General features: G+C 36.5%; 1 non-coding gene across 1 annotated transcript; it reads right to left on the bottom strand.

Annotated features, from left to right (window-relative positions):
* Nucleotides 1-548: 548 nt before the first annotated feature.
* LOC128292165 (small nucleolar RNA R71) lies at nucleotides 549-655 on the bottom strand. The gene has a single exon (XR_008282150.1). It is a non-coding gene; the product is annotated as a small nucleolar RNA R71 (small nucleolar RNA).
* Nucleotides 656-13602: the final 12947 nt, after the last annotated feature.

The following is a 13602-nucleotide window of genomic DNA, read 5'->3' on the forward strand; positions in this document are numbered from 1 at the left end:
TTTTTGATAGTGAAATTGAAAGCACGGCTCATAAAAATCATAGAGAGATAAGGTGAAGTTTACGGTATATAGAGGAAGAGCACGATGACGACACCAATAAAACCGAGGAGATGGCTAAAAATCAAAACAACCCGCTGCCTCCTGTGGTTGCCGCAAATCTAGTGAATCAGAATCTTACTCCTCATACTATGTATGATTATGCTAAACCTATTTTAACAGGAACTGAATCTAGTATAGTTAGACCTGCTATTGCTGCAAATAATTTTGAATTGAAACCTAACACGAATCAAATGATACAACAGTTTATTCAATTTGATGGTTTGCAGGACGAGAATCCAAACACTCATTTAGAAAGTTTTCTAGAATTCTGCGACACCTTTAAGATCAATGGCATTTCTGACGATGCCACTCGCCTTCGGTTGTTTCCCTTTTCATTAAGGAATAAGGCCAAACAATGGTTGAACTCGTTACCACAAGGGTCAATCACTACTTGGGAACAAATGACCGAAAATTTTTTACTTAAATACTTTCTGCCAGCCAAAATGGAAAAATTGAGGAATGATATCTCTTCTTTTATGCAGATGGATTTAGAAACACTTTATGATGCATGGGAGAGATACAAGGATCTATTGAGAAGGTACCTTCACCATGGGTTACCTTTTTGGCTACAAGTTCAAACTTTCCACAATGGTTTAAATCCCTCGACTAGACAAATGATTGACGAGCTGCTGGTGGAACTATCAATAATAAGACACCTGAAGAGGCTTATGAGTTCATAGAAGAGATGTCATTGAATAATTATTAGTGGCAAGTCATGAGGACAAAGCGCATTTTTAACGTTGATTCGATTGCTATGCTTTCCAATTAGATAAAACTTTTGAATAGAAAAATTGATGGTTTACTTGGGTCTACCCAAGTTCATCTGGTAATGCAGTGTGATGCAAGTGGAGGTGGAACGAGCAATTCAGAATATCCACCATACGGCCCTAACATGGAAAACAAGCAAATGAATTATATGGGTAATAATTCTCGACCTCAAAATAATCCTTATAGTAACACTTACAATGTAGGTTGGAAGAACCACCCAAAATTCTCATGGGGAGGCCAAGGGAATCAAAGATCACCACCCCCTCTAGGCTTTCAACAACAACCTTACCAGCAAGAGAAAAAGCCAAACCTTAAAGAGATGATGACAGTTTATTTCAGTAGCGGAAACCCGTTTTCAAAACACTGAAAGTGCACTTAAAAATCAGCAAGCATCAATTCAAGGACTCGAGAATCAAATAGGATAGTTGGCTAAGATGATTTCAGAAAGACCACCAGCGAATCTACCTAGTAACACCGAACCTAATCTAAAAGAGCATGTGAAAGCAGTTACACTAAGAAGTGGGAAAGTGGTAGTGGAATCTGAAAAGAAGCTGCCACCAGAAGCTGACAAAAGAAGATGAGGAGGTAAAACCCGAAAACAATAAAAAATCGGTGTTGAAAGAATATAAACCACCAATCCTTTATCCAACAAAGTTGAAGAAAGACTGCATGGAAGCACAATTTGGTAAATTTCTTGAATTTTTTAAATAGTTACATATTAACTTACCTTTTGTTGAAGCTATCTCGCAGATGCCTACATATGCAAAATTTTTGAAAGAGCTTCTAACAAATAAAAAGAAGTTTGAAAAATTGTCTACAGCGGAACTCAACGAGGAGTGCCGGCCATACTCTAAAATAAACTACTAACTAAGCTGAAAGATCCAGGAACTTTTACTATTCCTTGCTTAATTGGTAGTTTAAATGTTGAGAAGGCACTAGCTGATTTAGGCGCTAGCATTAATTAGATGCCCTACAAAATGTTCAAGCAACTTGGCCATGGGGAACCAAAACCTACTAGGATGAGTATTCAACTAGCTGACAGATTTGTTAAATATCCTATGGGTATTATCGAGGATGTACTCGTAAAAGTAGATAAATTCGTATTCCCTATTGATTTTGTTGTGCTTGACATGGATGAGGATGTTGAAGTGCCTTTAATTTTAAGTCGCCCATTTTTAGCCACTGCTAGGGCTGTTATTGATGTGGGTGATGGTAAACTTGTACTTAGGGTAGGTGACGAAGAGATTATTTTTAAAATTTATGATGCCATAAGATTTTCTAGGGAACAAGATGACTCCTGTTATTTTATTAATTCTATTGATCATGCTACTCAAGATTCTTTACAGGAAATCGTACATAAGGACACGTTAGAACTGTGTCTTGCCCAAGGAGAGGAGGTAAATGATGATGATTCTATGATAGGTAAGGTAAAAGCTGAACTAAATTCTAATGAACCTTCCCTGAGACAGAAGAGCTACGAGGGTATTGAGGTAAATAATGAATTAAAATTAAAACCCTCTGTTGAAGAACCTCCTAATTGGAATTAAAGCAACTACCAAATCACTTAGAATATGCATTTCTTGGAAATAATTCCACATTACCAGTGATTATTGCTTCAGATTTACAGCCAATTGAAAAGGACGAATAACTCCAAGTGTTGTAAGAGCACAAAAGAGCCATAGCTTGGAAGACTTCTGACATAAGAGGGATCAGGCCTTCTTTTTTCACACATAAAATTTTAATGGAAGATGAATATAAACCTTGTGTGCAAGCTCAAAGGCGACTGAATCCTAACATGAAAAGAGTTGTAAAAGCCGAGGTAATTAAACTTCTAGATGGTGGAATTATTTATCCTATTTTTGACAGTTCTTGGGTGAGCCTTGTGCAGGTTGTTCCTAAGGAAGGAGACATGACTGTTGTGGCCAATAAGAAGAATGAATTAATTCCAACGCGAACAGTCACGGGATGGGGAGTTTTTATTGACCATAGGAAATTGAACGATGCCACAAGAAAAGATCACTTTCCCTTACCGTTCATTGATCAGTATTGGAAAGATTATCTAGGCATATGTATTATTACTTCCTAGATGGACTTTCTGGTTATTTCCAAATACCAATAGCTCCTGAAGGCCAAGAGAAAATGACATTTACATGTCCATACGGTACGTTTGCTTATCGATGAATGCCTTTTGGATTATGTAATGCTTCTACTACTTTTTAGCGATGCATGTTGGCCATTTTTTATGAACTCGTGGAAGGCATTATGGAGGTATTTATGGATGACTTCTCCGTATTCAGTAACTCTTTCCATCTTTGCCTTAAAAATTTAAAATGAGTTCTAATGAGATGTAAGGAAACGAACCTAGTACTGAATTAGGAAAAATGTCACTTCATGGTTCATGAAGGGATTGTGTTAGGCTATAAAATTTCTAGCAAGGGAATCGAGGTTGACAAAGCGAAAGTTGAAACTATTGAAAAATTACCTCCCCCTAGTTCAGTTAAGGCTACTTGAAGCTTTTTAGGTCATGCTAGATTTTATAGAAGATTTAATAGAGATTTTTCTAAAATAGCTAAGCCTTTAACAAATTTACTAGAAAAAGATGTGCCTTTTAATTTCAGTCAGGAATGTTTAGAAGCATTTAATACTCTTAAACATAAATTAATTAATGCCCCAATTGTAGTTGCACCTAATTGAAATTTACCCTTTGAGTTAATGTGTGATGCGAGTGATTTTGCAGTGGGTGCGGTTCTTGGACAGTGGAAAGACAAGCGTTTTCAACCGATCTATTATGCTAGCAAAATATTGATAGCTGCATAAGAAAATTATATGACAACTAAAAAAGAATTGTTGGCTGTGGTTTTTGCATTCGATAAATTTATACCATATTTAATATTATCTAATGTTGTTGTCTACACTGACCATTCTGCTCTTCGATAGCTCCTTACTAAAACAGATGCAAAACCTCAAGTAATAAGATGGATTTTATGATTGCAGGAATTCGATTTAGAAATTCAAGATAAGAAGGTAGTAGAAAATCTTGCAGCAAATCACCTATTTAGATTAGAAAATCCACATCTCAAGGAGCTTGATGAACATGAGATAAATGACTCATTCCCTGAAGAACAACTCTTTGCTATATCTGACTCTGAGGAACCTTGGTTCATAGACATTGCGAATTATTTAGCTGCTAATGTTGCACCAAAAGGGTTGACACATCAGCAAAAGAAACGATTTTTTACTGATGTGAAAAACTACTTTTGGGAAGATCATTTTGTTTTTCGTATATGTGTAGATCAAGTCATTATAAGATGAGTTACGAAGTTAGAAGGAATTAGAATCTTGGAGCATTGCCACTTAGGACCGACTAGAGGACATTACAGTGGGACTAGAACCACACATAAAACACTCGAATCAGGTTTTTATGGGCCCACATTATTCAAAGACACCAACAGGTATGTTACTTCTTGTGATAAATGCCAACAAACAGGTAATATCTCTAAATGTGAAGAAATGCCTCAAATGTACATGCTTTCATGTGAAATATTTGATGTATGGGGTATTGACTTCATGGGTCCATTCCCTAGCTCATTTGGGAATAAATATATCTTAGTAGTCGTTGATTATATGTCTAAATGGGTGGAAGCCCAAGCCTTACCTACTAATGATGCTAGAGTGGTGGTAAGGTTCCTTAAGAAACTCTTCTCTTGATTTGGAACACCTAGAACAATTATCAGTGATAGGGTACTCATTTTTGTAATGCTCAATTTGGTAAAACCCTTAAGAAATATGGAGTTTACCATAGAACAGCTACCCCTTACCATCCTCAAACTAGTGGACAAGTTGAACTCGCAGACCGAGAGCTTACACGTATCCTAGAAAAGACTGTAGAGTCAAATAGGAAGGATTGGGCAAAGAAAATAGATGATGCTTTATGGGCCTATAGAACTGCTTTTAAGACCCCCATAAGAACATCTCCTTACAGACTTGTTTATGGAAAGAGTTGTCAAATACCATTTGAACTAGAACATAAAGCATTCTGGGCTATAAAATTTCTAAACTTTGATCCCAAACTCGCAGGTGAAAAGAGATTGATGCAACTGATCGAGTTAGATGAATGGTGAGCTAATGCATATGAGAACTCACGATTATATAAGGAAGCAACGAAGCACCGCCATGATATTCGTTTGAAGCAACACAAGCAATTTGAAGTTGGAGACCTTGTCCTGCTATATAAATCAAGGCTCAAATTATTTCCTGGGAAGCTTAAATCACGATGGTCAGGTCTTTTCGTAGTCCAAACCGTCTTTCCATGTGGCACAGTAGAGGTAAGTCACCCAACCCAAGGTACTTTCAAGGTAAATGGACATCGTCTTAAACTTTATAATGGTGAGGATTTTAAAGACAATGGAGAGGAGCTACGGCTCCGCGAACCTGCCTAAACATACCCACAAGGTAAAGTCAAGCTTAGACATTAAATAAGTGCTCCTCGAGAGGTATCCCGAGCACTAACCCCACTAAGTAACTTTAGTTTATTTTTCTATTTTTTTAATCTAACTGCATGTATTCTTGGCACACACGGCCTAGCACACGGGCGTGTCCATGGCCATGCTAAAACAGGACAAACATTTTCCCCAAGACCGGATGGCACACGGGCTGTGATAAATAGCCATGGCCGTGTGCACCACACGACTAAGAGACACAGGCGTGTCCCAGACCGTGGTGAAACAGCACTTTAATTCCCCAAAAAATTAGCAGAGGCACGGCATGCATTAAATTACCACGGCTGTGCGAGGCAGCCGTGGAAGTCACACGATCATGAACACGGGCGTGCTTGAGGCCATGTGGGAACTTGCACAAACAACTGAAACATTCAACAAATTAGAATACAGCACGGGCCGATGCCACGGCCATGCCCAAAAGTTGTGTGCAATCCTGATTACTAGACACAGGCATGTTGGACCCACCACGAGCGTGGGAGAAGTGAATGAATCATTACATGGTTGTTCGATGCGGCTGTGTGGGCCACACGGCCTAGACACACTAGCGTGTCGACAGGCCGTGTGCGATACTGACTTAAATCATCAGACCATAGGCACAAGTCATGAACACGGGCATGGTGTACGTAACACGGGCGTGGGAGAAGAGAACGAATGTGCATATGGCCGTGCGATGCGGCCGTGCACACCACACTACAGTGCGATGCGGTCGTGTGCACCATACGGCCTAGGGACACGGGCATGTCTAAGGGACTGTGTGCGAACTGACTTAAAATTTCACGAAAAACACGGGCTAAGAACACACCACACGGGCGTGGGCCACGGCCGTGTGGCCCAAAACGGGGCTTACACGACTATGGCCCCTTTTTATTCCCCTTCCCTAACCCTAATTTCTCCCCATTCATATAAAAACTCACTATTCACCCTTCACTATTCCCCCATCTTCTTCAACCAACCCCATTCTCCTTCTCCATTTTTCCTTCCCCTTTCTTTTCCTTTTCTCTTCTTTCCTCCTTCTCCTTCTCTATTCCTTTCCTCTTTTCCCCTTTTCTTCTTCCCCTCCGACTACCAAGTACCGTCGCACACCTCCGCACCCCACCACCGACCACCACTCTCGGTTTCCTCTCTTACACCTCTAACTCCTTTATATTATTTTAATCATCCTTATTATGTTGATTATTACTATTATTACTCAGAGTTCTTTATCACTGTTCTATCTTTTTCCTATTTGACTGATTTATTATTATTACTATTGCTTAAATGCTTTTGTGATTCTTCCTTAGTTATTGATTCAGTAAGCTTTGGACACTCGTAATATGCTACATAGATTTTAGGGTCATTTGTTTTGTTGAGTAAATTCGTAGTTTTCTTATATATTTAGAACTCAATTAGTTAGTTTTTTTCACTAGGTATTATGATTCTACTTATTTCGTCAGCCTGATTAAGTTACATTTGGATGTTTTTTCTTATTCGTTTAGTTACTATGTTGATTCGAGTCATGTGATTACTTTCGCAGGAAAATATGACGAACACAAGAGGCAAGAAAATTGCCGTCCCTACTTCTGAAAAGTGAAAAGGATCAGGTGCGACCTCCTCCGATCACACCACTGAGATACACCATCCATTCCTCTCATTTCCACCAGGACCTCAGGAGGAATTGTTTCAGATTCTACGTGCTCGACCCCTTGGTGGGGACCATTGAATCGATTGTATTAGAGCAGGTCTACCTAGCTGATTCAGTTCGGGCCCTCCTTGCTACCGCTCTATGGAACCGCTTCTTTGACATTATTAACCTGACATACCTAGAACTCACCTTAGAACTTTGTTCGACGTTTCAGTTGCTGTCAGTTATGGTAGAATACAATGACCCAGGCACAGTCCAATTTTGTCTCGGCAATCTAGTGTGACAATTGAGTGTTCCAGAATTTAGAATGGCCCTAGGACATTATACAGAAGAGTTTATGGAGGACGAAAATTTTGCCCATCTCCACTGTCACATCCATTACGCACCTTCCTCTTGTTGGGTAGCCCTCATGCCTGCTACCAACATCTATGATCCCAGCCGCTTTAAGGCATCGGCTCTCTATCCGGCATTGCAATACCTCCACGCCCTTTTAGCCCACACCTTAAAAGGGCAGCGAGAGAGCACCGGCGTCGCTAACACTCACGATGCATACTTTCCATGGAGCATGAGGCAAGGGCATATTTTTTATCTCACATACTTCATCGCCCTTGCCTTTCGCTATCAGACAGAACGATACCAAAAGTGAGTCATCAGCTTTGGCCCATATGTGACTCGTCTGGCTTGATACTTTGGGCCCTTGAGCACATCGGCACAATCCTCATCACTCACACTTATCGACCAGATGTCCCCATAGGGCATCCAAAGTATGCTCCACATGAGGATGATAGAGCGTCATCGTGGGTTCGATCCTCCTCAATACCGACTAGTACGAGCCACCGATGAAGATAACCCCGAGGGTATTCCTGAAAATATCCATTCATTTCATGAGGACCCACCTACTTAGCCACCGCCGAGTCACAGACCAGTTCATGCAGCTGCTTCATTGACAGAAATTTCTACCCATCTGGATTGATTTGAGCAATATTGCACTCAGCAATTTGACAACATAGAGGTGACTCTGCAGCAGATTTGTTAGCAATTCCACATTTCGCTTCCAGCACGACCACCTCACGTTCCAGCTACCGACGAGGACTTTTGAGTCCATTTATTTCTACTTTATTTTGTTTTTCCTTTTCTTTATTTTTTTTATTTTTATTTCTATTTCAAGTTTTCATGTTTTAAAAAAGACTTTTATTAGTATATTTTGAATATCTCAATTTTATGGTTATTTCTCTATGAGTAACCATAATGACCCTATTGATATAACACCCTAATCAATTACTGATGATATCGTAGTTTCAAAAGGTTCACTCAATTGGTGCTACTCAAGAATACACAAACAATCCTATGGGGACAGTTAATTCACGACTGCCATGTTCTACTCGACCACGACATCGACCATCACGACACTGACCACCACGGTAACCTCTTCGCTGGGTGCTATGATTGTGGAACCCAACCTCTACCACCACCTTCACCTCTGTCTACATGTCACATACACATCACTTCCAATGTCTCTAAACCCGCTTCCGCTCTTTCAAAGACTACATCCAAATTCAAGGCAATTTCAGTTTCCCCCTCTTCTATGATATTATGCTTATGTTGTCATTATCTATCTTTGTACATTAAGGGCAATGTACATCTTAAGTGTGGGGAGGTTAGTCATATCATTATTAGAAAACCCCTGAATTTTGTCTAATCCCCAAGTAATTTTTTCATTCACTATTAGAATGAATTTTGATTAATTCATGATTTTTATTAATATGTTTTGGATCAAAACATAGGTAATTGTGCATTAATCATCTAACTTTAAGGCAGTAGAGAATCAAGCATGATAAGTTGACTTTTGAGTATTAAAATTGTTAGGTTGTTTCCCTAAATTGAGGTATTATCTTGAAATTCTAAGTTTATAGGATTGACATAAAATACCCATAATTTTTGCGAGATTTTGAGCCTTTTAGAACATATATCTCCCTTGCTCACTTATTTTATTGGTTATGAGTGTGTCAACATTGTTTTGCTATTCAGAACTTGCATTGATTATACATGTCGAGACCACACCTTTGATTTAATATACTAAAATGATAAAGGCACTTACGTTTTAACCCATTTACCCCATAAAAAGCCTACCCACATAATTGACACCTAGTGAACCCCTTTGAGCCTTAACCATTGTTTCTTGATTTTCCCCTTAATAATTTACCACGACTGAACCCTTTTTGATTTGTTAAGAATTTCTCTTTTTATTGACTCCCTTTTTATCGAGCTTTGATTTGATTAGTTACTTAACTATTTTTGTTCATTTCAGTTGCTGAATTATTATGTACTCTCCATTATTGTTCTTATTCTTAAAAAAACTCGTATATTTATATTCATTCAATTACATATTGTTTTAAAGAGCTTGGATAAGTTAAAGTTATTATATTGAGGGAAAGCTCACTTTATCTTAAAAAGTTTTATTTCTGGCACCTGTTGTAATTCAGTAATTAGCTTTATTCTTCTAAGTTGGGTAATTTATTAAATTAATCTCGATTCTAACCCTCTTTTTCAGCCTTTATCCACACCTTTAACCCAAGCCCCATTACAACCCTATTAAAGACCTTTTGATTCGTGTATCATCTCAGTTATAGTGGTGGAGATTTGATTTTCATGCAAGCCTGTGGTAATAACTTTTCATGTTTAACTATTGAGAGAACCTTAAACACTTCGAGTGATTTGAGTGAATCTTTAGTGAGGATGTCAACTCTTGTCAATTTGGAATTAAAGGTGATTACTTAGATAAAGGGCGATACCTATGATTTTATGATTAAAATGCTCAACTTGGATTGTTTAAAACTTTGATGTTCTTTTAGTTGAATTCTCAATGTGTGATTATCTGTGGATTACTTCGAAACATTATTGATGAGAATTATAAGTTAAGAATAATTATTTTTAATTGTGAGTTGAGAATTTTGCTTGAGGACAAACAAATGCTTAAGTGTAGGGATATTTGATAAACCATAATATATACATATTTTTACCCCATGCTTGGCATATTTTTGGAAGTATTATCATAAGATTTAATGAATTTGATGCTCCTAATCCTTTACTTTCATGTTTTATACTCAGGAGAGCATAGGATAGCAAAAAGAGAAATAAATGGGCCAAAAAAGGACAAATTGGGTCTAATTCAGTGTTTCACATGACCTAGGCACTTCCACACGGATAATCCACATTCCCGTGTGTGACACACGGGTAGGCCACCCGCCCGTGTGTCATGGCCGTGTCAACATTAAACCAAGTTAGAATTACATACGGGCTGAGGACCTTCACACCGGCATGGCACACGATCATGTCCCTATCGAGCACAAGTCTAATTTTATTCAGAAAAGGCTAATTTTGGGCTATTCTGGGCATTACAAAGTCTATAAAAACACCCGAAAGGAGGAATCACGCAGAGTAGGAAGCAGAAAATACTCAAAGAACAGCCATCGAAATCAGCTCGGAAGCAGGATCTTCTTCAAGACTGAAGATCTCCATTCAATTTCCTTAGAAGTTCTTTGGGTTTCTTTATGTTTGATTGTTTTCCCAGTTTTGAGATGTTTTCCTCTATTGTTATGAACTAAATTCCCTAAATACCTAGGGAAGTTGAAACCTAAGATGGATCTTATTACTATTTGAATTATATGATAAATACTTGTTTTTAATCTTAATTGTGAGATTTAATTCTCGTTTTAATATTTCACGATATTAATTTAGGTTTTGATGTGCTTATTCAGTGGAGCAAAAGTCCCTGTTTAAGAGTAGATCCTCCACAATCCTAGAGATAGGACGACATAAATCTGTCGGATTAGAGTCAAATCTAATAAAGGAATCCATAGATCGAGTTAATGCGAAAATAGGGGTTTTGATTAGAAAGAGATATCGATTAATCAACCTAGAGTCAGTTGTTTTTAGTCTCGAGAAAGATATAAACATAAACTAGGGATTTCTACGGATTAAGTCAAGTGAATAAATCGTCTAATTCAAAAGTAATAAGGGAAGTCTATGTGGATTCTTCCTTGGGTATTGTCTTCTCCATCAGTTTTCTAAAAGTATTTTTCAACTTTAATCTCTGTCATATTTTTAAGTCAATTAGATAATTAGTCTTAGTTTAAAAACATCTCTTAAATTTTTAGGCTAGATAATAAAAAGATAGTAATTACTAGTACTTTTAGTCCTTGTGGATATGATATTTTTGGTCTCACCATAACTATACTATTGTTCGATAGGTGCGCTTGCCTTAGTCGAGTTTTTAGTTAGTTTAGCAACCATCAAGAGCGAGAAGCGACAAGAAAGGAAAGAACAAGAATAAAGTAGAAGAAATTCCTTAGCAGTTATAGCTTACAGAAACAAAAGAAAGAATGAAAGAACGCCGGGAGAGTGGAGTAAGTTTGACAACAAAAATGGGGAGGGATTTTAAGGATATTTTCCTATATTTCTTTTAAATAATAATATGATCGAAACGCACTAAAACTGATTGGTTAACCACATATCAGATTGCTTAGTAGTAGAGTTTGACTGAAACTCTAACAAGCATAGACGACGACAGGAGAGACAAAGCAAAAATTAATATCATTTTGACAAGACATGATTCAAACTTGAGACTTATGAGTAGGCTAAAACTTTACCACTAAACCAATAGGCTCATCCTTACCAACAAAAATAAAATATAACCTGCATGTGAACAGCCAAATGAAGCAATAATCAAAATTATAAAAATATTCAAGAGAATGGATCTGAACACAAGACTTCAAACACATAACAAAAAATTTAACTAATGAACCCAATTAATTTATTTAACATAATTAAATTTAGAAATTATAAAATTTGAGGCATTACAATAGATCTAGTTCTAGGAAGATTTTAATACTTTACCAAAAGACCACCAATTATAATGACAAAGGAAAGTGTAAGTGGAAGCAACTGAAAGAAGGATCATCCAATTAGAAGGATCGCCACAAAAACAACACCTCATTCGAATTCGTCAAGTAAAAAGGAATTCTGGGATTGACAAAGAAAAACTGAAATCGAAGTGCTTGGACAGTTTATAGAATGCAAGCTAAAAAATAGGGTTACCTAAGACTAAATCAAATTCTATTTTTTTATTTAATTTATAATTAATTTTACATTTATGATATAAAAGACTTTTGGAGTCCTATTCTAACACCTTTTCTTCCATTGGTAGAGGAATTTTATGTTTTAAATGGAAAGCTCAATTTAGTAAATTCTTAACTCAAGATGGATTCTTGCCCAACCAAATAGGATAAAAGCTTGACAGCCAAAAAAAAAAAAAGCACTTTCAAGAAGCAATTTCCTTATTAAAGGGCTCCCTTATTGATATCATTCATTGTTAGTATGTATAAATTTGATACAAGGGAAAATGACAATGCTTAAGATAAAAGATTTTTATGTATAGTCTCTTATTCAAGCAAAACTTATCTCTCTTTGGTCTTTCCTCTATGTGTCAAATAAATTGTTTTTTTTAATAACCAGGTATATATTTTTTTGACTTGATTATTATGAATTTCAGATTTGTTGAACATTATTTTTCTCGACAACTTTGGTGTTGTATATAAAATGCAATATATACATTTAATACTGAAATAACTTTTTAATTTTCTAAAACATTGTACATTTGTTAAAAAAAAGAATATGTACTTAAATGTGTTTTGTTCTCATCAATGATAGATGTGCTCTCTTACTAAGATTTTAATGTACGATGTGTCTAGAAAATTATAGATAAATAATATTTAAATAAAATTTGAGAGAAAATTTTTATTTGAGATTTAATATGATTGCAAAATAATAGGGGACTTAATGTAATTATTGAATATTAACAAGTCTTAAATATTATAATGTTTATATGTTTGGTGCTTTGGCATTTATGGCATCTCTTTCTCATTTTTTTTTTTTGGTGTTCTTCGTTTAGTCTTCCTTTAAGTTGTAGAATTGAGCTGATGAGTGTAAGAGCTCGTGTAGTTACATTTTTGTTGTTTTTTCTTTAGGTGTTTTTTTTTATTCGGGGGAGAGGGGGGGTTTGTGGTTTTTTAATATTGTAATTGTCTTTGGGGTGTTGATATTTTGTCAATAAAATTTTTTTCCTTGGAAAAATATATATATTTTGACATATAGCATTATTCAATACGAGTATGCACCTTTATATATCCTCTCTTTTCACTCAAATAAACTTAATTCTTCCCTCATGCAAAATTATTTATTCTCTTCTCTCATTTTTTTTTCTTCTCTCCCTCTCTGTTAGTTGATGTTAAGATGATGAGAGAAAAAGAAATTTGAGTGAGGTTGTTGCCAAACCTTCAATTGTCTCCATTACTCAATCTCCAACATCGCCAAGCTTACCAGCAAGAAATAGGTTTAAGCTTATGAGTAAGATCATTCAAAATTCTTATGAGTAAGATCATTCAAAATTCTTTCTTAACTTGTGTTTATAACAAAGACATATTTTAATTGTATGTTTCCAATTTGTGTCTTTAGCTTCAACATCATTTCTAGACGATTTGGTGCTAAAAAATCACAATGGAGCAAGTAAATCTCTCTTATTTTTTCATGGATTAGAAAAAGGGAATTGGATTAACT

Source organism: Gossypium arboreum, chromosome 4 (genome assembly GCF_025698485.1).
Source record: "Gossypium arboreum isolate Shixiya-1 chromosome 4, ASM2569848v2, whole genome shotgun sequence".
NCBI classification, from domain to species: domain Eukaryota; kingdom Viridiplantae; phylum Streptophyta; class Magnoliopsida; order Malvales; family Malvaceae; genus Gossypium; species Gossypium arboreum.